General features: G+C 41.0%; 1 long non-coding RNA gene across 1 annotated transcript; it reads right to left on the bottom strand.

The window, feature by feature from the left end:
- Window positions 1-8,098: 8,098 nt before the first annotated feature.
- LOC134364025 (uncharacterized) lies at window positions 8,099-15,844 on the bottom strand. The gene is made up of 2 exons (XR_010021796.1): window positions 15,135-15,844; window positions 8,099-8,762 (listed from the first exon to the last, which is right to left on the bottom strand). It is a non-coding gene; the product is annotated as an uncharacterized LOC134364025 (long non-coding RNA).
- Window positions 15,845-23,320: the final 7,476 nt, after the last annotated feature.

The following is a 23,320-nucleotide window of genomic DNA, read 5'->3' on the forward strand; positions in this document are numbered from 1 at the left end:
CTGTACAATTCAGGAAGACATGCTAGGAAGGAGTTGGAGTGTTGAGTAAGCTACTGTGCTGTACCTGGACTTAAATCTTCACTTTATCAATGAGGAAGTTTTGTTCAATGTCAAAAGCATCAAACTGCAACTAAAGAAATTATATACAGGTGAATAGTCATCTTTTCTCAAGATAAATTTAGAAATTAACAATATATATTTGTTTCTATTTTAACATTTGTACATATTTGTGGGGTACAATTTGGTGTTTCAATACATGCATGTACTGTACATTGACTTAGAATAGATAGCATAGCTTTCCATCTGTTAATCTACCACTTCCCCTCCTGGCCTCTGGTAACCATTATTCTACTCTCTTCTTCTCTGAGAACCATTTTTCTTTTTTTTTAGATTCCAAATAAGAGGGAGATCATGCAGTTATTTGGCTTTCTGTGCCTGGCTTACTTTGTTTAACACGTTGATCTCCAGTTCCACACATGTTATTACAAATGACAGTGTATCCTTTTTTTGTTTTTATATACCTGAATAGTATTCCACTGTGTATATATATCACTTTTTTTTTAATCCATTCATCTGTTGATGGGCAGGTAGGTTGATTCCCTCTCTTGGCTATTGTGAATAATGTTGCAGTGAACATGAGTGTGCAGGTGTCTCATATATATTGATTTCATTTCCTTTGGATATATACCCAGTAGTGGGATAGGTGGGTCACAAGGTAGATCTATTTTTAGTTCTCTGAGGAACCTCCATATTGTTTTCCACAATGGCTGTACCAATTTACATTCACACCAACAATGTAGGAGAGTTCTGTTTTCTCCACATGCTTACCAGCATTTTTTATTTGGCTTTTTGATAATAATAGCCTATTTTAACTGGACTGAGGTGATTTTCATTGTGGTTTTAATTTGCATTTCCCTTGTGATCAGTGATTTTGAGGATTGTTTCATCTGCCTATTGACCATTTGTATGTCTTTTATTGAGAAATGTCTGTTCAACTCCTTTGCCCATTTTTAAATTAGGTTGTTTTCTCGCTGTTAAGTTCCTTATATACTGTGGATATTGGCCCCTGTCTGTTGTGTAGTTTGCAAACACTCTCCCACTCTGTAGGTTGTCTTCTCACTTTGTTGATTGTGTCTTTTGCTGTTTGATGTAGTCCCGTTTCTCTATTTTTGCCTTTGTAGTCTTATTCAAAAAAGTGCTACCCACTCCCATTTTATGTAGCATTTCCCCTGTGTTTTCTTCTAGTAGTTTCATAGTTTGGGGTCTTAAGTTTAGGTTTTTGATGCATTTTGAGTTGATTTTTGTCTGTGGTGAGACATAGGGGTCTAGTTTTAATCTTCTGCGTGTGGATATCCAGTTTTCCCAGCTGTTCTTTCCCCACTGTATATTTTTGGCACCTTTTTTTGAAAAACAGTTGGCTGTGTGGGTTTATTTCTGGGTTCTGTATTCTGTTCCATTGGTCAGTTTATCTATTTTGATGCCAGTGCCATGCAGTTTTGGTTACTGTAGCTTTATAGCTTATTTTGAAGTCAGGTAGAGAGTGATGTTCCCCCTTTGTTTGTGGTTTCGTACAAATTTTAACATTGTTTTGTGCATTTCTGTGAAGAATGTCATCAATATATATATATATATATATATATATAGGGATTGTGTTGAATCTGTAGATTGCTTTCAGTAATATGGACATTTTTATGTTGTTAATTCTTCCAACCCATGAATATGACATGTCTTTACATTTATTTGTCAAGTTTTTTTTCACCAATGTTTTGTAGTTTTCATTGTAGAGGACTTTTACTTCCTTGGTTAAATTTTTTTTTTTAATATATCTAAAATAATATTTTATTCTAGTCACATTTCCAAAAACAATTTTAGTCATGCTCTTCACATTCATCTTAGAGGTTACAGTCATCATTATAACTACAACCATTTTTGAATCATGTAATCTATTTGACCTCAAACATCAGTTTCACAAGATCTAAGTTGCTTGAGATGCTGCACTTTTTGATTTTTTGTTTTCGTTTTTTAAATTTTTATTGAATCATACTTGATTATACATATTTTGGGGATTCAATGTTGACATATGTTGATCAAATCAATATTACTAGCATGTATATTGTTACAAATCATACTTATCCTTTATGCCCCTTGTCCAATCTCTCCCCCTCCCCTCCCCATCCCGTCTCCCCCCTATAATTACCCTAGATTTCTTCTCTCCTTCTGAAAGAGTAATGCTTACTCTGTTGATTTGTTGCCTAGATGATCTGTCCAATGCTAAGAGGTGTGTTCAGATCCCCCAGTATTATCATAGAGCAGGTGCTTCTTCTGTCAGTCTGGAATGAGCTTTGTTGAGAGAGACGTCCTTTTCTTTTCTTTGGTCTCTGCTGGTGACTCTCCTTGTGTCAGTGCACTTTGGTAGCTGGCAGACCATCTGCATGGTTGTTGTGGAGTCTAGCCACTTTGGCGGCAGCCATGGTTATTGTGGTGGCTGTGGTGGGCCACCCACATGGAGGTGATGTTTTTGGCATGCTCCTTGCCTAGTTAGTGGTGGTGATGGCAGTGTGCCTGGTTGTGCAAAGGAGTTCAGTTCCCAGAACCATGCCTCAGGACCCTGGGCAGGTCCTGTGGTGCTGGTGCCTCATTGTGGGAGGAGGGTCCAGTCCTTGGCTCCATGCCTCCAGATCCTGAGCAGGCTCTGTGGTGCTGGTGGTGTGCCTGGTTGTGGGGAGAGGCGAATGATCTTTTTACACATTTGTTGATGGATTCTGTTCACTAGTATTTTGTAGAAAATTTTTACATCTACGTTCATTAGGGATATTGCTCCGTAATTTTTTTGTTGTTCTTTTTCTGGTTTTGGTATGAGAGTAATGCTGGCCTCATAAAATGAATTTGAAAGTATTCTCTCCTCTGATTTTTTGGAAGAGTTTAAGAAGAATCAGTATTAATTTTTCTTTAAATGCTTGGTAGAATTTGACAGTAAAGCCATCTGATCCTGGGGTTTTCTTGGATGGGAGATTTTCTATTACTGCTTCTATCTGAGTACTCTTTATTGGTCTGTTTAGGTTTTCTAATTCTTCATTATTTAACCTGATAGGTTGTGTGTGTCCAGGAATTTATCCATATCTTCTAGGTTTTCCAGTTTGTTAGTTTATTGTGTAGCTGTGGTATCACACAAATTGTAATGTTGTAATGTCACCTTTTTCATCTCTGATTTTGAGTCCTTTTTTTCTTTGTTAGTCTAGCTAATGGTTTATCAATTTTGTTTATCTTTTTGAACACCTTTTTTAAATCAATCCTTTGTATTTTTTTAAAAATCTCTAATTCATTTATTTCTGTTCTGATCTTTGTTATTTCTCTCTTTTGCATTTGGTTTGTTCTTGTTTTTCTACTTCCTTGAGGTGTAACATTAGATTGTTTATTTGAAGTCTTTTTTTTTTTTTTTTTTTTTGGTGTAGGCATTTATTGCTATAAACTTCCTTCTTATAACTGCTTTTGCTGTATTCCACAGATTCTGATATGTTGTGTTTTCATTTTCATTTGCCTCCAGGGATTTTTAAATTTCTTTTTAAATTTTTTCTTTAGCCTATTTGTTGTTTAGGAGCATGTTGTTTAATTTCTATGTATTTGTCAATTTCCAGTGTCACTTAACATGTTATTGTTTTCTAGTTTTAAACCATTGTGGTTGGACAAGATAGTTGGTATGATTTCAGTTTTTTAAAATTTTGCGACACTTGTTTTGTGACCTAATATATGATCTATTTTAGAGAATGTTCCACATACTGCTGAGAAAAATATGTATTCTACAGCTGTTGGATGAAATGTTCTTTAAAAGTTCATTAGGCCTACTTGATCTAGAGTGGAGATTAACTCTGATGTTTCCTGGTTAATTTTCTGTCTAGATGATCTGTACTTTAGTGAAATAGGGTTACTGAAGTCCCAGCTATTATTCTTGGAGTCTATTTCTCTGATTGGGTCTAATAGTAATTGCTTTATATATCTGGGTGCCCCAGAGTTGGGTGTGTACACATTTAGAATTGTTATATCCTCTTGTTAATTGGTCTGTTTATTATTTTCCTTAGCTTGATGTCTATTTCATCTGATATAAGTACAGCTACTCCTGCTCTTTTTTTGGTTTCCATTTACATGAAATATCTTTTTTCATCCCTTCGCTTTCAGTTGATATGTGTCTTTATATGTGAAATGAGTTTCTTGTAGGCATCATATTGTTCTTGTTTTATAATCCATTCAGCCACTCTGTCTTTTTATTAGGGAATTAATTCATTTACATCTAGGGTTATTATTGATAAATAGGGACTTGTTATTGCCATTTTGTTACTTTTTTAGGGGGTGGTCTTACACTCTTCCTTTGTGATTAAGTAGTTTTCTCTGGTAGTATATTTTGATTTCTTGCTACATAATTTTATTATGTCCCCAGTAAGGTTTGTTTATGGTTACCATGAGGATTACAAAAAACATGTTATGGTTATAACAGATTATTTTAGACTAATAACAACTTAGCTTTGATTGCTAAGAAAAGGGAAGAAAACAAAGCCTACTCTATGCTTTCACATCATTCTCCCTCTACACACATACTTTTTGACATTTTGTTTTTTCAGGTTACATCTTTTAATATTTCCTATCTCTTATATGGTTGTTGAATTTGTTATATTGTTGGGTTTGTCCTTTAGTCATCATAGTAAAGATGTAAGTGGTTTATTTACCACCCTTACAAGATTGGAATATTCTGAGAATGTCTGTGTATTACTTTACTAGTGAGCTTTGTACATTCAACTTTTTTTTTTTTTTTTTTTTTGGCTGTACTTTAGCATCATTTTCTTTCAGCTTGAAGAGCTCCCTTTAGCATTTCTTGACAAGCTGGTCTAGTGTTGATGAATTCCTCTGGCTTTTGTCTGTCTGTGAAATATATTATTTCTCCTTTGTATTTGGAGATTAGTTTGGCTGGATACAGAATTCTTGGTTAACAGTCTTTCCTTTATCACTTTGAATATATCATCCCATTCTCTTCTGGCCTGTAGGGTTACTACTAAGAAATCTGCTGAGAGGCTTATTGGAGTTCTGTTGAATGTTCTGTGTTTCTTTTCTATTGCTGCTTTCAGTATTCTCTCTTTGTATTTGGTTTTTAGTAATTCAATTATGATGTGCCTTGGCGTGTTCTTCTTTGGACTGAATTTGATTGGTGACCTCTGAGCTTCCTGTACCTAGATGCTGTCATCTTTCTTTGTACTTAGGAAATTTTCACCCATTATTTTCTTAAATATGCTTTCTAGGTCTCTTCCTTTTTCATTTCCTTTGGGTATGCCCATTATGCAGCAGTTATTTCACTTGAGGGAGTCCCATATTTTCTGTATTTCCACTTCATTTATTTCTTATTCTTTTTGCTCCTCTGATTGGATAATTTCATACGTTCTGTCTTCAGGCTCACTTTCCTCTGTTTGATCAAGTCTGCTGTTGGAGCTTTCTAGCAAGCTTTTTAGTCAGATAACATTAACATATTCTTTAATTCTAGAATTTCTGTTTTTTTAATTGAGTCTTTTTAAAGCTTTTTGTTCTACTCTTCAATTGTTCCAAATATCATTTAATTTTTTTTATATGTATTTTCCTGTGACTCCCAGAACATTTTTATGATGATTATTCTGAATCCTCTGCCAGACATTCATAAATCAACTGTTCTTCTGGGTTCATTGCTGGTGCTTTGTAGGTTTCTTTTGGTGTTGCCATGTTTCTCTGTTCTTGATCTTTGTGTGTTTACACTGATGCCTGTGCATTGGAGGAAATGGCTACCTCTTCTAGGTTTTATAGGTATTTTGAGGTGGTGTTAAGCCTTTACTGCTCAATATCAGAACTTTGTCTCTGGTCTATGAGGTTTTTTTTTCCATTCTGTGATGGATTAATAGCAACCACCACCACTTAAGCACTGCCTTGGAACTAATTTGCTGTCCTGTAGTTAATTCCTGGATTGGGGGAAACTTTCTATATGCACTAGAACTTGGTCGGACTCTGTACCTGAGCTAAATTGCTGCCTTACTGTCATGTCTCACACTGGAGAAAACTTGTTGTGCAGACTGGATTTTAATTGTCACTTCTTAGTCACTTCCAGGTCATGTGGGGTCAACACAAGCTCAACTGGGCTGTGTGGAATTTCTGGCCTGGGACTGAGTCTTTCCCACAAATTATGCCCCCTGCAGTTCTATTGCCCTGACTCATCCCTGCTGTGTGGCACCTGTGGCACTCAGAAGGTATATCAGCTGTGCTCCAATGCACCCCTGGTGGATCAGCCTCTCCAGTATGGGAAACGTTTTCCATGTGATGAAAGACTCACTGACTTCTGGGTGAATTTTTCCTCCAGTCAGTGGCAGCCCCTCCCTCCTATGCAGGCACAGGGGAAGCTTGTGAGCCATTTTGCTGCCCTGAGAAACAGGATGCTGCACTCTGATATGGGTTTTTATTATTATTTAATAAGTACATTGTAATATGATGTTGGGGGTGTAAAGGAGCGTGGGTCTGGCCCATGGCTAGCTCCATTGCTGGCCTGGTTGGGGGGTAAGGGGCCAAGGCCTTCGGCCCACTGTCATCTTCAGTGCCCCCGGGCTTTCCACTCCCTGGCTGTGTCTCTCTGGCCTGGCTGCAGTCAGCAGTGGGTGGGGCTGAGGCCCACTGCCCACCATTGTCTTCAGGCCCCCAGGGGCTTCTGCTCCCTGGCTCCATCTCTGGTCTGCGGATGTGGGTTTTTGGGGTTTTTTTGCCAGCAGTCCTGGCACCCTTCTCCCTTGCAGACTCGATGTAGCTTCACATAAAGGGTACTGCTGCAGTTTTGCTGTCTTTAGGTAGTTGCTTAGTGCAGTGTGCACTGGTCCAGGGAATGGCTGGGGCTGGATCTGATGGTGGTGAGCTCTTGTCCCACGCACCTCGGGTTGCCTTCACGGACTCAGCAGGCATCTCTGCGTCTTCTCCTAGTTCTAGTGACTACAGGTTGGCAGGTTTTTTTTGTTTTAATAGTTGTAAGTGGATCTATGGGGGGGTGGGGAGGGGAGTGATGCCAGGATCACCTATTCCACCATCTTGGTGACATCACTCTCCCCTGGAAACAATATTTTAGTACTTTCTAGAGAAAATATATTTGGGGGATGTTATTTTTAACATATGTTCATTATTGTTTTTAGATTCCAAAAATCTCTGATTTTATATTTGAAGTTGCATGAAGTGTCATCCCTACATAGATAACTTGAAAGGTATCATAAGAAATAAAAGCTGTATAGAGAAGTTCTCATAAGAAAGCATTTACTCTCAGAAACTATCATCAGTATCCCCAAATTGATTGGATTCAGGGCTGCTGACTCAACAAAGCTCATAGAAACCATTTAATAAGCATGGTGGACATTTGTTAATTCACTTTCAGAAATGCAGCTGTGAAGCAGACTAGTTGCAATCAAAAGATTGCTTAGTGAGCATTGAATTAGGTGAAGAGTCTCTTCTCTATGTTTTAAATGTATAGTGATTTTAGCCTCTGATCATCCTGATGAGGGCCATCTCCTAATGAGTAACTGGATTCGTGGACCTGGCAGCACACTCCTTTCATTGGACCAGCAATTCTCAAAGTGTGGCCCATGGACAGGCCTGCTAGTTCAAAACCAGTTGCCTAATAACATTAGTGTGTCCTTATTTGCACTGTTAGTGGGAAAATAGTGGTGGGTAAAACTGTTGGTGCCAAGGCACAAATCAAAACAGCTGTACTTAGTAGTCATTGCATTCTTCTCTGCTATGCGTACTTAAGAATGTTCTTGATGAGTCAATACTGATGTATTTTCTTCACAGCACCCAACCTGTCTTTCAATATTTTAATGTGACTGAATGGACGTGTGCATAAAGTGTATCTTTATGGTTGTCTTGTGGACAGGTATTTGTGTAATTGTGTAAGCTACAGCCCACACAGGCCACTTTTTTAATGGAACATCATTTTTACTTGAACAAACAACTGATAAACTGTGGTTATTCATACTTGGATGGCTGGCATATTATCTCTCAAAAATGAATGAAGAGAGGTTTGTCACTTCACGGAAAATAACTGTTGCCAATGATAAAATTTGAGCTTTCAAGTGAAAATTTTAATTTACATGGTGAGCTTGACAGTTTCCCAATAGCTACATACTCTTCCGATGAAATCAGTGGTGATATTAACAAATGCCATTGATAGAATTAGGATGTGTTGTCCCCCCAAAGCTCATGTCAAAATCTGATCCTCAACTTGGCAATGTTGGGAGCAGTTTGGGTCATGGGCCAGATCCGTCATGAATGGATTAATGCTGTCCTTGGGGAGCAGATAGTGAGTGAGGTCTCACTCTATTAGTTCCCGTGACCGCTGGTTGTTTAAAGGATCCTGGCACCTCCCCTCTCTCTCTCTCTCCTTCTCGCCATGTAATCTGCTTGTACCCATGGGTTGGCCTGCCATTTTCTGCCATGAGTAGAAGCAGCCTAAGGCCCGTACCAGATGCAGCTGTCCCAGAATTGTAAGCAAATAAACCTCTGTTCTTTATAAATTACACAGTCTCAGGTATTCTGTTAGAAGCAATACCAAAACGGACTATACCATTTGTGGATGTCATATAATAAAATGTGTCAACAATCAGGGGCTCCACAAATGTCAATGAACCAATATTTTTCAAATGACCAACCCATGGCATTAGGATATCATGAATGGGTAAATGATCCATTCAAAGCACAAGATGTATGTCCCCAACAAGCTGCCCCTAGAAGGAAAAAAAAAAAGCACAAGATGTAACGTACAAAAGTTCATTGAAAAGGTTGCAGATTCTACATTGCAACTAACCTTTAATAAATTAGCACTTGTCAAATTTTGGTGTAATATCAAAGAATATCCACAACTTTTTGAAAAGGATATTAAAATACTCTTTCTACCTATCTAGATAGTAGTGTGAGTCCGTGTTTTCTTCATATACTTCAGTCAGAACACCATGCTGCAAGAAATTGAATGTAGAAGTAGATACAAGAATCTAGATATCTTCTATTATGTCAGACTAAAAGATTTGAAAAATGTGAAACAATGCCATATTTTGATTTTTTAAAATTGTAATTTTCATAAATTATCTTTGCTAACATGTAATTGATTTATTGCTTTATTAATGAATAAAAATTTTTAACTTCTACATGATAATATCAACCAATACTACTCACATAAATAAAAGCAGGGGTTAGGAAAAAGAGTAAGGCACTACCATCTCTACCCTCAGGGATCTCAATTTTGAGAGAGGCCAACAGTATGCTACTCACCTCAGTACCTTGAAAAATGCTAGATTAACTATTTGAAGAAATATTATTTGGCAGTACAGAAGCAGAAGGGATTATCTACCTGGTGGAGTCAGAAAGGGTTTACAAAGGAGGACAAATTTGACTAGTTACATCCTTTAATCAGGGCTTAAAGTCAATTTTATAATTGGTGGTATCCCAAATATTAGCTTATAAATGAGCAAGGGAGTTCAAAATATTTCCCTGTGGAAGTTGTTATAAAAATCAATGTTTTTCAAACTGGGTTGTAACCTGTTAATAGGCACTTATGTCATGTCAGTGGGTCTCAACCATTTTTTTTTAGATAAAATATAATAGAACATTTTTAATTTCACTGAATTCTGCTATCATATTTTATTATTTGTTTTCTTCTAAATCTGGTTTACTTTGCTCTTCTCTAATTTTTAGGATAGAAGTTTAGATAATTGATTCAAGACCTTTCTTATTTTCTAAAATAAGCATTTAATGCTAGAAATTTCTCTCTAGGAACTGCTTTAGCTGCTTTTTAGAAATTTTGATATTTATATTTCATTCAGTTCAAAGTTTGAATTTCAGTTTTAATTTCTCTTTTTAAGACATCCTTATTAACCCATGGTTTATTTAGAAGTGTATTTTTTCTTTTTTACAATTTTTTTATATTTTGTAGGCTAAATTTTCAATAGCTTTAATGAGATCTAATTTATTTACCATACAGTTCATTAATTTAAATCATACAATTCTATCTTTTTAAAGGAATAAGTTTTATTGAATACAAAGAATTGACAACATATTTCTATAGGGTAATCAAATGAGTCATCATATTTGTATGTGACATTCTTCCAGATGAATGGAGAGATACTGCTGCTGATAAGAAAGAGAAAGTAAGAGAAAGACAACAGGACACATTTTTCTTAGACTTGCTCATTTTCCAGGACTGATAAATAATGTCTTTTTTTCTCTGAGGGGATTTGGCATATGTTCTCTGTTGTGTCTCAAATTAATTGCTTTGAGGTTTCTCTTCCAGGGAGTGGAGCTTGGTGGCAAGCATTTTGCTGCGTTGGTCTACCTCCTCAAGAACTTTCCTCACCACTGTGGGTTTGTTGTGCTCTGTTGCTTGCCTGGTCGCGGGTGGCGGTGGGGCTGGGGCTGGCCTATGGATCTTGTCTCCAGAAATGTATTGTTTAATTCTCAAGTGTTTGGAGATTTTCCTGCTATCCTCTGTTATTTATTTTTGGGTTTTGTTTTTATTGGTTATTCCAGGGATTACAAAATACATATTCAATTTTTTACAGTCTATTTAGAATATTTTAATCACTTCACTTGGCATATAGAAACCTTACCACGATATAAGTCTCCTTGCCCTTCACCATTTCATACATTGAAAACCCCATCAGACAATTTCATACTTTTAATATTCAACCACCAAACACATTTTAAAGAACTCAAGAAAAGAAGTGCAGTGAATTGCAGTTGCCAGGTATTTACAATTTCTGTTATTCCTCTTTCCCTACAGATGTTCCAAGTTTCTTTCTGGTATCATTTCCCTTCTGTCTAAAAAATTTTCTTTGGGGCCGACCTGTGGCTCACTCGGGAGAGTACGGTGCTGATAACACCAAGGCCACGGGTTCGGATCCCATATAGGGATGACCGGTTAGCTCACTTGGGAGAGCGTGGTGCTGACCACACCAAGTCAAGGGTTAAGATCCCCTTACCGGTCATCTTTAAAAAAAAAAATTTTTTTTTTCTTTGGAATTTGGGGCTATAAGTTCTCTTAGTTTTGTTTTGTTTGTTTGTTTGAATCTGAGAATGTCTTTATTTCACTTTCATACCTGAAGGATATTTTCACTGGATATAAAATTCTGCGTTTACTGTTCTTTAAGGAATAGAAAAATATTGTGTCACTTTTTTTGAGCTTCATGATTTCAGATAAGTAATTTACTCTGACTTATCTACTCACCTGTAGGCTATGTGTTGTTTCTCTTTGACTGCTTTTAGAACTTTTTCTTTGTCCTTAGTTTTCAGAAATTTGATTTTGATGTGTCTGGGCATAGATGTCTTTGGATTTATTCTGTTTGGGGGTTGGCCAGTTTTTTGCATCTGTAGATTGTTTTTCACCAAATGTGGGAAGTTTTCAGCCATTATTTCTTCAAATAGTTTTTCAGCACTTTTTTTCCCACTTCCTCTGGGACTCTGCTGACACAAATGTTATACCTTTTGTTATGTCCCAGAAATGCCTGGAGTACTGTTCATTTTTTCTCTCTGTTGGTCAGATTTGATCATTTCTATTAATCTGTCTTTATGTCCACTGACTCCTCTGTGCTGTTCATTCTGCTGTTAGATCTACGTACAGTGAGTTTAAAATTTTTGATTACTATATCTTTCTGTTCTCAAATGTTTGTTTCTTAACTTCTACTTCTTTACTGATACTTTCTATTTTAACTTTTGTTTAAAGAGTGTTTATAATTTTGAGCACTTTTGTAATAACTGTTTCTCTTTGTCAGATAATTCCATCACCGGAGTCATCTCATCATTGCTGACTGTTGATTATCTTCCCATGCAAGTTGAGCTTTTTTGTGATACTCCATATGCCTAGTAATTTTGGACTGTATCTTGAGCATTTTGACTATTATGTTATGAGACTCTGATTCTTGTTTGAATCCTGTGGGGAATGTTGACATTTTTATTTTAGCAAGCTCTTCCCCTAGGTACAGGACAATCATCCTTCTGTGGGCTTTGTTCCAAAGCCAGTTCAGTTTCCAAAGCCTTTGCAGTGCTATTTGGATCTGTCTGCTGTATGTATCACCCAGTGGTTAGCTTAGGTCCTGAACAGAAATCTACTCATTATTATAGTTCTCAGAGTCTTTTGTATGCTTATTAGAATCAGATCTATGATGTTCTAGTCAGGGGTGAGCCCAAGAGTTCTTAAACAATTTTATGGGTTTCTGTGCCTGACCCCTCATTTTCCACTATCTTCCCAGCACTTTTCAGTTCCCTGGGGCTCCTTACTTCAGTTCTTTGGCCAGAAACCTCCCACTACCAGTTTCACTGGTGCACATCCACAATTGTGCCTTAGCGTGCAAGGGAATGCAGAGAAAGAAGAGAGTAAAAACTGAATTTTCTCCACTCTCTCCGTTTTCTTCTCTCTGAGCCGGAAAGGAGTATTTCTCCTGAGTCTCTCTCTGTATGCCCCCAGTGCTCACTTCCAGGTTTTGAGCTGTGTTGAGTTCAGGCTAGAAGATACCAGAGGAAGAAAAAGGTAATATTATGGCCATTTGATGGTCCTTCAAATTCTGGTCGTCTTCTTTGATCCACCTGATGATACTTTTCAAAGACTCCAAATACCTGTGCCATGAATTCTATTTAGGTTTTATAGTTGTGTTCAATGAGAGAAAAGTTTGCATGTGTTCACTCCATCTTACCAGGAATCAGCCACTTATATCCTTGAATTCACACCTTTTTTGTTTTCTATTAACACATCCTCTAGTCCTGAAATCAGTTTCCAAGAGCTCAGATTTGGCTCTCTTCTTTTCTCTGTACATTCTTTCTCTTGGTGAGACCGTCAATTTCCAGAGCACCACAGCATCCTTTGAGGCAGATAATTCCTATACTCAGGTGTGGGAGCACATAGGCTTGACAAAGAACAGGAGTGTACAAAGGGCAAAAGTCCTAAGTGCACTTATGCAGAACCTAAGTGCTGAAAACAGCACGTGCCCAAAACAGCAAACAGTTTCTGCCAGATTAGATAAGAACATTAAGGTCATTTCTTATCCAGCTTTACACCCTTTCCTTTGTTTCTCAAGATGTTTTCCAGAGATTGCCCCATAGCCGATTTCTTTTCATTCCTGTGATAAATGATTAAGTTGTTTTTTCTCTTGTACTTCCTCGTCTTTACAATAAAAGCTGAAGAAATACCAACTCAGGACTGTGCCTTGTTTCTCCCTTCTTGAGGGAGTTTTTTCAGTGCAGTCCCTTTGGGCTTCTCATTCCTCTTAATATTTGGACTCTGAGTAATCTTTGTGTCTCCATCATACAGTGAGAAATGACACAGAGGGAATCTTTGTTACTGTCCTCTCACCAGAGATATAAGTTCCTGCTGGATGTTAACTTGGATTACCACTTCAGTTCAGACTTGAAATGTCATCTCCCTGCTCCATCTCTTCTGCTAATAGTACTAATGTTCTTCTCCCTGGAACTCAGTTGAAATCCTTGTACAATCAGTTCTGCTACAGCATGATATGTATGTTTGTAAGAATCATTATTCTATGCAAAATCTTAAATAAAAACCATGGGCTTTTTATTGGGGTTAGGGACACCACACTCAAAAACTTAATCAGCTAAAAAAAGATAAAAACCAAATAAAAATGACAGCACAATTTTACACACATTTAACCAATCAAATGATTAAGAAATTAAGTATAATACTAAATATGGCACTTTACATTGAGAAAGACCTGAAGCTTACTTGTGGAAGTGGGCAGGGTGGGCATTGGAAGGGTAGCAGCTTGTAAGTTATTGTAAAGTGGCAGAGGGAGGCTTATCTGAAATCTAACAGAAAGATGTAATGCCAGATGTGGGTGGGCGTGGTTCACAACACATGGAGAACTGAAGAAGCTGATAGAAGTTAAGGTATATGCATGTGTGTGCTTTGTGTATCCCAATGCAGTGTGGCTCAGCTGGGTGCAGTTTTCTGCATTCCCCTAGCGTTTCTCCAGGGTGAAACTGCCCAACAACAAATCAGAAACTTGTGTTATATTCAAATTATTTTTCTTTTTCAAATTATTTTTTAATATATCAATCATATTGAAACATATTTGCATCTTTAAAATGTGTTATAGCAGAACTATGTCTAACTTTATTCATTTCTTTTCTCAGTTTCCTATATCTAGTAAAGTTTCACCTTCATTGTTTTTCCCTTCAAAGTTCTCACCCATTTTCCTTTCACCTTTAAAAAAAAGTTATTATTTAATATGTTTGTTTCATGATCCTCCTAAATGGCCTCCCTCTAATACATGTCACATACTGCTACTGGCTCATCTTTCATATATGTATACACATAAATATGGAGTAATATATGTTAATTATATAAACATTAAGAAATACATATAGGGGTTGGTCCGTGGCTCACTTGGGGGAGTGCGGTGCTGATAACACCAACGCCACGGGTTCAGATTCCTATATAGGGATGGCCGGTTCGCTCACTTGGAGAGTGTGGTGCTGACAACACCAAGTCAAGGGTTAAGATCTCCTTACTGGTCATCTTTGAAAAAAAAAGAAAAGAAAAGAAATATATATAAACAACAAAGAACTTACATTAAAAAAAAAAAAAAACCTTAAATTGCCCCAACTTCTATTTGCTGTGAAAAAAAAGGGGGGGGGATTTCTTTTCCACCCTTAGCCATAATATATAGATCTACAGGTATCATTTTTTATTGTAAAAAAAAATACATAAACTCTACTATTTTAACCATTTTAAAGTGTCCAGTTCAGTTGCAATAAGTACACTCACATTGTTGTGTAACCATCACCACCACCCGTCCGCAGAACTTTCTCATCTTCTCAAACTGAAACTCTGTACCCACTATACAACATCCTCTTTAATGGCAGTGTGAAAGTAATATAATTTCTTTCAGAAACCACTATTGTTATACATTTTGGGTTTTTTTCCTACTATATCCCGTATCAATAATGCTTCCGTGCTGGCCAGCCGCCAAGACAACATAACCAAAAACCCAAGAAAACAACGCTTCAGCAAGATTGCTTGTGCATACATCTTGAAAACGTATTAACTATTTCTGCACGATAAATTTCTTGTTAGGGCCCTTAAAACGAAAACCTACCGGTACAGTTTATTCCAGTATAAATGTGGGGAAACTTTCAGACTCCAGACATCAACGATAGGTGTTGTCTTTTTTTTTTTTTCGCTATTTGTCAGTCTGATGGGCAAAAGTGCTTGCAGTTATTTTACTACTCATTTTCTGGATTACCAGTACAGGCTCAGTTTTTAATCCCTATCGTGTTATTCTCTTGATTTCCAACTTGGAAAATGTGTCGGCGTAGAAGGAGATAACAGTTCCGATTTAAACACAGTCTGTCCCCCGACTGTCACCGGCGCGGCTTCCCTTCCATCGTCCCAGCAGCTGCAAACGCGGCGTGCGCCGTGCACCCGCCTTGCGTCCCTCCTCTCAGACCCTGTTCCTCCGCTGACACCTGCTCGAGGTCTTGTCTGTCGACCCTTATACTGGGTGGAGCTCGGCTTCACGGCTCTCTGGGCTAAGCCCCGCAGCTTCCTCTACGCCAGTGGCTCTCATATCTCACCGGCTTCCGTGTCCGGGAGGCCTGGTCTGGGCCTGCAGCGGAATTTGCAATTCCTACGATTTCCCTGCAGACGCCGATGCGGCCGGTCTGAGGACCACAAGGGGGACCACCGCTTCCCAGCGCGTCTCGATCCGACAGCCTCCCTCCACGTACCGGCCCGGCCAGGACAGCAGCAGGTCACACTCGCCGTCCTCACCGGTCTGGAGACAGGCGGCAGCAACCGGACGCAGGCCCAACGCCCCGGCGGAAGCGGGCAGGGCATGCGCGGCGGGAGCGGGCGCCAGGGGGCGGCGAGGGCGCGGTTCCTGCCGCGCAGGCGCAGAACGCCGCGTGCTCGCGGGCCCGGGGCGGGAGGGATCGGCGTCCTGCGGGGGCCTGCGCCTGGCGGGTGCCGCAGGCCCAGAGGCTCCACCTCCGCCCCCGCCCTCCTCCTGCCCGACAAATGCCCGTAGCCCGCCTGGGACGGGCATCTGCTTTTAGGTGTCACGCCGCTCTTTGTTAAAAAAGCAAGATTCAGCCACTTAATTGAGTAATCTCGTCTTCTCTCTCCTTTGCACTTACTGTAGACCCCTAAAGCTAAGTGAGCATCTAGACTGTTTAAAATAATTATCTTACTGTCCCCTTGTGCTTTATTGGCAAAATGGGGTCCTACTCTAAATTGTATCGGGTGATACTAACCTGTTTCTTTAGTTCTATAAAATATTCAGCAAATTGGTAGAAAGTAATTTCGTTTCATTTCTTTTCTTTTTACTCTTTAAAGAAATCCTTTGTGTTTAAACAGTGCCTGAGTTTCTTGTACCCAACCTAACCCCGTGCTGTTAGTCTTTAACTTGCCTGATATTTTTCAGGGCCAGTAAGTTTTAGTGGTTTTGCTTATTTCTAAGCAAGAAAGTTCCTTCAGCCACACAGTGTTATCCTCAGCTCTGGGCCGTGTAGTCCAGAGAAACGCCTCTAAAAGAAAAAAGCTACTTACAGTGGGTTCAATTTATTACAGCAATTAAGCATTGCAGGATTTAGGGGGGGAAATGTAGGTTTGAGGCCCAAAACGTGGCTTTTCTATGTACAGTTTAGAGACTGTATTAGTCTGTTTGTGTTGCTTATAACAAAATACCTGAAACTCGGTGATTTATAAAGAAAATGAAATTTATTGCTTACAGTTTCTGAGGCTAAGTCCAAAGTCCATCTGGTGGTGGCAGCAGTGACCCAGGGGTCTCACATTGCAATATGGGGGAAGCAAAGGCAGCAGAGAGAGAGAGAGAGACAGACTCTCCTCTTCTTTTAAAGCCTCAGAACCATGCCCTGACCACAATTTTTAATCCATTCATTACTGCGCAGTCCTACAATCTAATCACCTCTTCAAGGCCCCACCTCACAATTGCCGTAATAGGATTTCCCACCCTTTTAACAGTCACAGTGGGGGCTAACTTTCTAATACATAAAACTTGGGGGACACAATTCAAGCATCAGGGAGTTTTGGGGGAGCATAATTCAATCCACTACAGTGACCTTGGCAAATTTACTTCACCTCTGATTCAGTTCTCTTCTCTGCGAAATGGAAATAGCGGCAATTACATTTACCTCAGAGAGTTGGTGTGAAGTGGACAATGTAAAAGTCAGTTGAATTCTTAGGAGAGTGTTTTTTGCTGAGAGAATTTGGAAGTCGATGTGAGGACTTAGGGACAATTAAAAGGCTATTGGGGCATATAAAATGCAGAGTCAACAAGAAACACATTAAAGGATTGCTGTGTAATGATAAGGGGCCAACACAGATTAGAAAATAGGACTCTAGAGTCCTGTAGAATTGTGTGCCTGATGTTGGCAGCCTTTGAGTGGAAATGAAGAAAGCAGACAAAGCAAGTTACGTGGGCCTGGAGAATGACAAGGAGGTGTGGATTTATAATGAAGCTTCTAGACTTTCCATTTGCACAAATACCTTCCAAAACCCTGGCAAGGGGCCTAGCAATTTTACATCATAATTGGGTATTCTTTTCTTAAAGAGGACCCCTTTTCCCTTCCCCAAATTGTGTAAGCTCCAAGCCCCACAAAACCTCCAGTGGAAGGTTAGGGATAAGTAGGGCTTGAGGGTTGAAGGATTAACCATGGGGTTTGGCCTGGTGAACTCAGATTGGAGAAGGAGGTGGTGGACTAGAGGCACCAGGGGACATAGGCTGGGCCGAGCCCGTGGCGCACTTGGTAGAGTGCTGCGCTGGGAGCGCGGCGACTCTCCCGCCGCGGGTTCGGATCCCATATAGGAATGACCAGTGCGCTCACTGGCTGAGTGCTGGTCACGAAAAAGACAAAAAAAAAAAAAAAAAAAAAAAAAAAAAAAAAAAAAAGACCAGGGGACATAGGCCTTGAAGAGAGGAAGAGCAGATTCGGTGGGAGTGAGCACAGGAGAGAGAAGGTGGCTTAAAGGCCAAGACTGCGAAGATGGGGAAGTTCTGTGTGGTCAGGCAGCTGGTGAATTTTTAACAGCACCTGCTGTATGCCAGGCACTGGGGGTACATTGGTGACAGAACAGGTAGGCAGTCCTCTCATAGCTTACAGTCTAGAGGAAAAAGGAACACAAGTGCTGGGGCCTGGGCATCCCAAAAAGGTGCCCTTGAGGAATGTGGAAAGCTTGGGCTGGAGAGGCAGACAGAGGACGTATCTCATGGGGCCCTATGAGAGTTTGGACTTTATCCTGAGGGCAAAGCAGGGCTGTTGAATGTTTTTAAGCAATGGGAGATCAAATCTGTGCTTTAGAAAGATCACCCTGTATATATGAGAGAGAAACTTCCCACATATTGATTAGGAAATGTATACAAAACTTGTTTCACTAACTGTGGTATAGTCAAACAACTGAAAATAGTGAACTAGTTTCATGCATGTGTCCACATGGATAAATCTCAAAAACGAAGCACTGAGCTTTTAAAAAAGCTAGTTGCGAAAGGATAATACCATTATACCACCACCTTTATACAGCTTGAAAATGTATGTGGCACTATTTATGGGCACATACTTGTGGTAAAAATAAAAAGCGTGTGTGGAAATGATATACACTAGTGGCTCTCAAACATTAGCATGTGTCCAAATCACCCTGAACACTTATTAAAACACATATTTCATATCTGATTCAGTAGGTCTGGGGTGATGACCCAAGAATTTGCATTTCTCCCAAGTTCTCAGGTGATGCTGATGCCCCAGGTCCAGGGGCCACAGTCTGAGGATGACATATGTACACCAACGTGAGGATAGCGATTACTTCTTGGGAGGGAGAAGAATCAGACTGGGAGGCACCCAAAGGGGCTTCAACTATGTATGTGATACTTTATTTCTTTAGAAATATTTGAAACAAATGCGATGTGGTGTACCTTGACAGAGCTGTGTGATCTTATTTATCTTCTGTGTGTTGAAACATTGCATCAAAGAAAACAGATCTGATTTGGTATGTGGAGAATAGATTGGAAAAGGGAAAAAAGTGGGAGAACATGTAGGAAACTGTTGGAGAAGTCCAGGTGAGATGCTGATGATTCATACCAAGGTGGAGGCGGCAGGGAAGGAGAGATTTAAAAAGGGATGAGAGAGATTGGGGTGATTGAACTGGCTGTGGGTGGTGATTGGCTCAGATGTGAGTGAGTGGGTTGTTCATGTGCCCATCAGAAAGAGGAAACCCTGGAGAAGGGCATGCTGGGGACAGGAAGGAGACACCAAGTTTAGCTATGGACCTCCCAGAACTTGATGAGCCAGCTAAGTAAAGTGTAGGAGAAAGAGGTGGGCTGTGGTGTGGACTTAGAAATCATCAGCGTCGGGGCCGGCCCATGGCTCACTTGGGAGAGTGTGGTGCTGATAACACCAAGGCCACAGGTTCGGATCCCATATAGGGATGGCCAGTTAGCTCCCTGGGTGAGCTTGGTGCTGACAACACCAAGTCAAGGATTAAGGTCCCCTTACCGGTCATCTTAAAAAAAAAAAGAAAAAGAAAAAGAAATCATCAGTGTCTAGGTGGCTACCAAAGCCATGTGCATGGATGTGATTACATTGGCGTTCGACAGACCCAGAGGAATAGCATCACCTAGGGCAGGGCTTGGCCAACTGTGGTGATGGAGTTTGGATGTGTTGTCCCCTCCAAAACTCATGTGGAAATTTGATCCCCAATGTGGCAGTGTTGGAAACTGATTGAGTCATGGGGGTGGATCCCTCATGAATGGATTAATGCTCTCCCTGGGGTAGGGGGGAGTAATGAGTGAGTTCTTGCTCTGTTAGTCCTTGCAAGAGCTCATTGCTTGAAAAGACCCTGGCACCTTCTCTCTCTCTCTTGCTTCCTCTCACCATGTGATCTGCTTGCATCTGCCAGCTGTCTGTCACTTTCTGCCATGAGTAGAAACAGCCTGAGGCACATGCCAGATGCAACTGTCCCAGAATCGTAAGCCAAATGAGCCTCTTTTCCTTATAAATTACTCAGTCTCAGGTATTTCTGTTATAGCAACACAAAATGGACTGAAACAAAATTGGTACCAGGAGTGGCGTGTTGCTAAACAGATACCTGAAAATGTGGATGCAGCTTGGGTACTGCGTAATGCGCAAAGGTTAGAGGAGTTTGGAAGACTCAGAAGAAGAGAAAAAGATGAGGGAAAGTTTGGAATGTCTTAGAGACTTAAGTGGTGGCAAGCAGAATTCTGATAGAAACATCGACAGTAAAGGCCATGCAGATGATGAAGTCTCAGACAGAAATAAAGAACTTATTGGGAATTGAATTGGACAAACAATAACCCTTGCTACACCATAGCAAGGACCCTGGCTGCATTGTGTCCATGCCCTTGGACTTTGTGGAAGTTGGAACTTAAGAGTTGTGAACCAGAGCATTTGGCCAAAGAAATTTCTAAGCACCAAAGAATTAAGGACACTGCATGCCTACTTCTAACAGCCTACTCTGAGTTATGGCAGCAAAGGCATAACATAAAGCCAGAATTTAAAATGGAAGCAGAGTGTAAAGATTTGGAAACTTTGCAGCCTGGCCATGCGGTAAAGAAGCAGAGAGCTGGAGAACAATGCAAGGGTGAAGCAGATAAACTGGTTGCTAAAGACATTATCTTGGTGGTGAGGCAGCCAGATGCTAATAGTGGAGAAAATGAGAGGAAAGCCCTGCAGGCATTTCAGAAGTCTGGAAGGCTGCCCCACCCATCACAGACCCTGAGGCCTAGAAGGACTGAGTTATCCTGGAGGACAGACCTGGGGCACAGCTGTCCTCGGATCCTGCTCCTTGCATCCCAGCTGCTCCAGCTGGAGCAACTCCAAGTGTGGTTCGTGCAGCAGCCCTGGAGAGTAGAAGCCTGAATCCGTGGTGGCGCCCACGTTGGGTTAAGTCTGCAGGCCAGCAGGTCATGAGAGCAGTGGAGGCATGGCAGCCTCCACCCAGATTCCAGAGGATGTATGGAAAAGCCTGGGGGCCCAGGCAGAGACCTGCCGCAGGGGCGGAGCCACCGCTGGGGTCATCTACTAGAGCAATGCTGAGCAGAAAAGTAGGGTTGGAGCTCCTGCAGAGAGCCCCCACCAGAGAACTGTCTAGTAGAGCCAAGGCAGTGGGGTTGCTGCCAGGACCCCAGAACTCCAGGGCCACTGGCAATGTGCAACATAGGCATGGAAAAGCCACAGGCACCAGTGTGGCCCACTGGGCTGTGCTTGGTAGAGCTGTGGGAATGAGGCTGCCTGATGCTTTGGGGGCCCAGATGCCCAGTTGTGCCCAGGATGCAGGACTTGGAGTCAAAGAAGATTATTTTGGAGGTTTAAGACATAATGTCTGCCCTACTGGGTTTTGGACTTGTTTGGGGCCTGCTTTTTCTTTCTTTTGGCCTATTCCTCCCTTTTGGAATGGGAATGTATACCGGATGTCTTATCCACCATTGCATCTTGGCAGTAGATAAATTTAGTTTTGGTTTTTGCAGGTTCGCAGCTGGAAGGACTTTTGCTTTTGGTCTCAGATGAGACTTTGGACTTTTAAGTTGGTGCTGGAGCAAGCTAAGACTTTTGTGATTGTTGGGATAGAATGATTGTATTTTGTATGTGAGAGGGACGTGAGTTTTGGGGGGCCAGAGGTGGAATTATGGAGTTTGGATGTGTTGTCCCCTCCAAAACTCATGTGGAAATTTGATCTTCAATGTGGTAGTGTTGGAAACTAATTGAGTCATGGTGGTGGATCCCTCATGAATGGATTAATGCTCTCCCTGGGGGAGGGGGGATTAATGAGTGAGTTCTCGCTCTATTAGTTCCCGTGAGAACTCCTTGCTTAAAAAAACCCTGGCACCTCCTCTCTCTCTTTCTTGCTTCCTTGTGCCATGTGGTCTACTTGTACCTGCTGGCTGCCTGCCACTTTCTGCCATGAGAAGAAGCCACCTGAGGCCCATGCCCGATGCAGCTCTCCCAGAATCGTAAGCCAAATAAACCTCTCTTCTTTATTTTTATTTATTTATTTTTTTGTCCTTTTCGTGACCGGCACTCAGCCGGTGAGTGCACCGGCCAGTCCTATATAGGATCCGAACCCGCGGCGGGAGCGTCGCAGCGCTCCCAGCGCCGCACTCTACCAAGTGCACCACGGGCTCGGCCCAACCTCTCTTCTTTATAAATTACCCACTCTCAGGTATTTCTATGATAGCTGCACTAAACGGACTAAAACATGTGGCTTTCAAAAATTATGAAGTATGCAACTAGACAAGCTGCCGCCACCACCCTGGGGCCCTGCCGGGGTCCTGAGGCATGAAGTTGGGGGAAGCCAAAACCAGCTACAACCAGGTAAAGAGCACACCACAATCACCATTTCCACATGGGTAACTCACCACAGCCACCACAATTGCCATGGCTGCCACAAAAGTGACTAGTCTCTAATAGCAGCAGTCACAGCCACTGTGGAGATAGCAGGCCAGACTCTCAGCTGCATTAACAAAAGGAGAGGCACCAGCAGAGACTGTGGGGGGAAAAAAGTCCTATCTCCACGTAGCACACTCGAGAGTAATAGAAAAAGCATCTGCTTTACGGTAATAGGGGAGGACTGGACCACACCTGTCTCAGTACTGGACAGATCATCTGGGCAACAAACCAACAGAGGAACAGCTAATCTATCAGACGGAGAGAAAAAACCTATGGTTATTAGAGTAGGGAGGGGGAGAGGGGAGAGCAGGGGGGAAGAGGAGAGGTATTGGACAAAGGCATAAAGAATAACTGATTTGTAACAATGGATTTTCTAAGAAAAATATATTAAAAAAATAAAAATAATCAAGTAATCTAGACACACAAAGTACAAAAATAACAGGTGTTCCCATATACCTACTTATCCATCAACTTCAGGGATGAAACACTGCCAGCTGGAGCTCATCGTGTTGGCCTGGTCCTCAACTTTTGCTCTCTCCCTACTCCCAACCATTATTTGAACTGGGTGTTCATCTTCCCACGCGTGTCTTTATGCTTTTATCACACTCGTGCGTATCACACGGCATTGTTCTGCGGCGCATTGCACTTTATGTAAGTTATTGTAATTCTGAGACTTGCATTTTCCCCTCAGCCTTGTTTTTGAGACGCATCCACGTGGACAGGAGTGGATCTTCAGAGTCTTCAGTGTCTATGCGCATGTCACTTGGTCAGAGACCCGCCACTGGCTCTTCAAAGTGGTGGTACTGGGCGGCCCCGTGGCTCACTCGGGAGAGAGCGGCGCTGGGAGCACTGAGGCCGCAGGTTC

The sequence above is a fragment of the Cynocephalus volans genome, chromosome 15, assembly GCF_027409185.1.
Source record: "Cynocephalus volans isolate mCynVol1 chromosome 15, mCynVol1.pri, whole genome shotgun sequence".
Classification (NCBI taxonomy): Eukaryota; Metazoa; Chordata; class Mammalia; order Dermoptera; family Cynocephalidae; genus Cynocephalus; species Cynocephalus volans.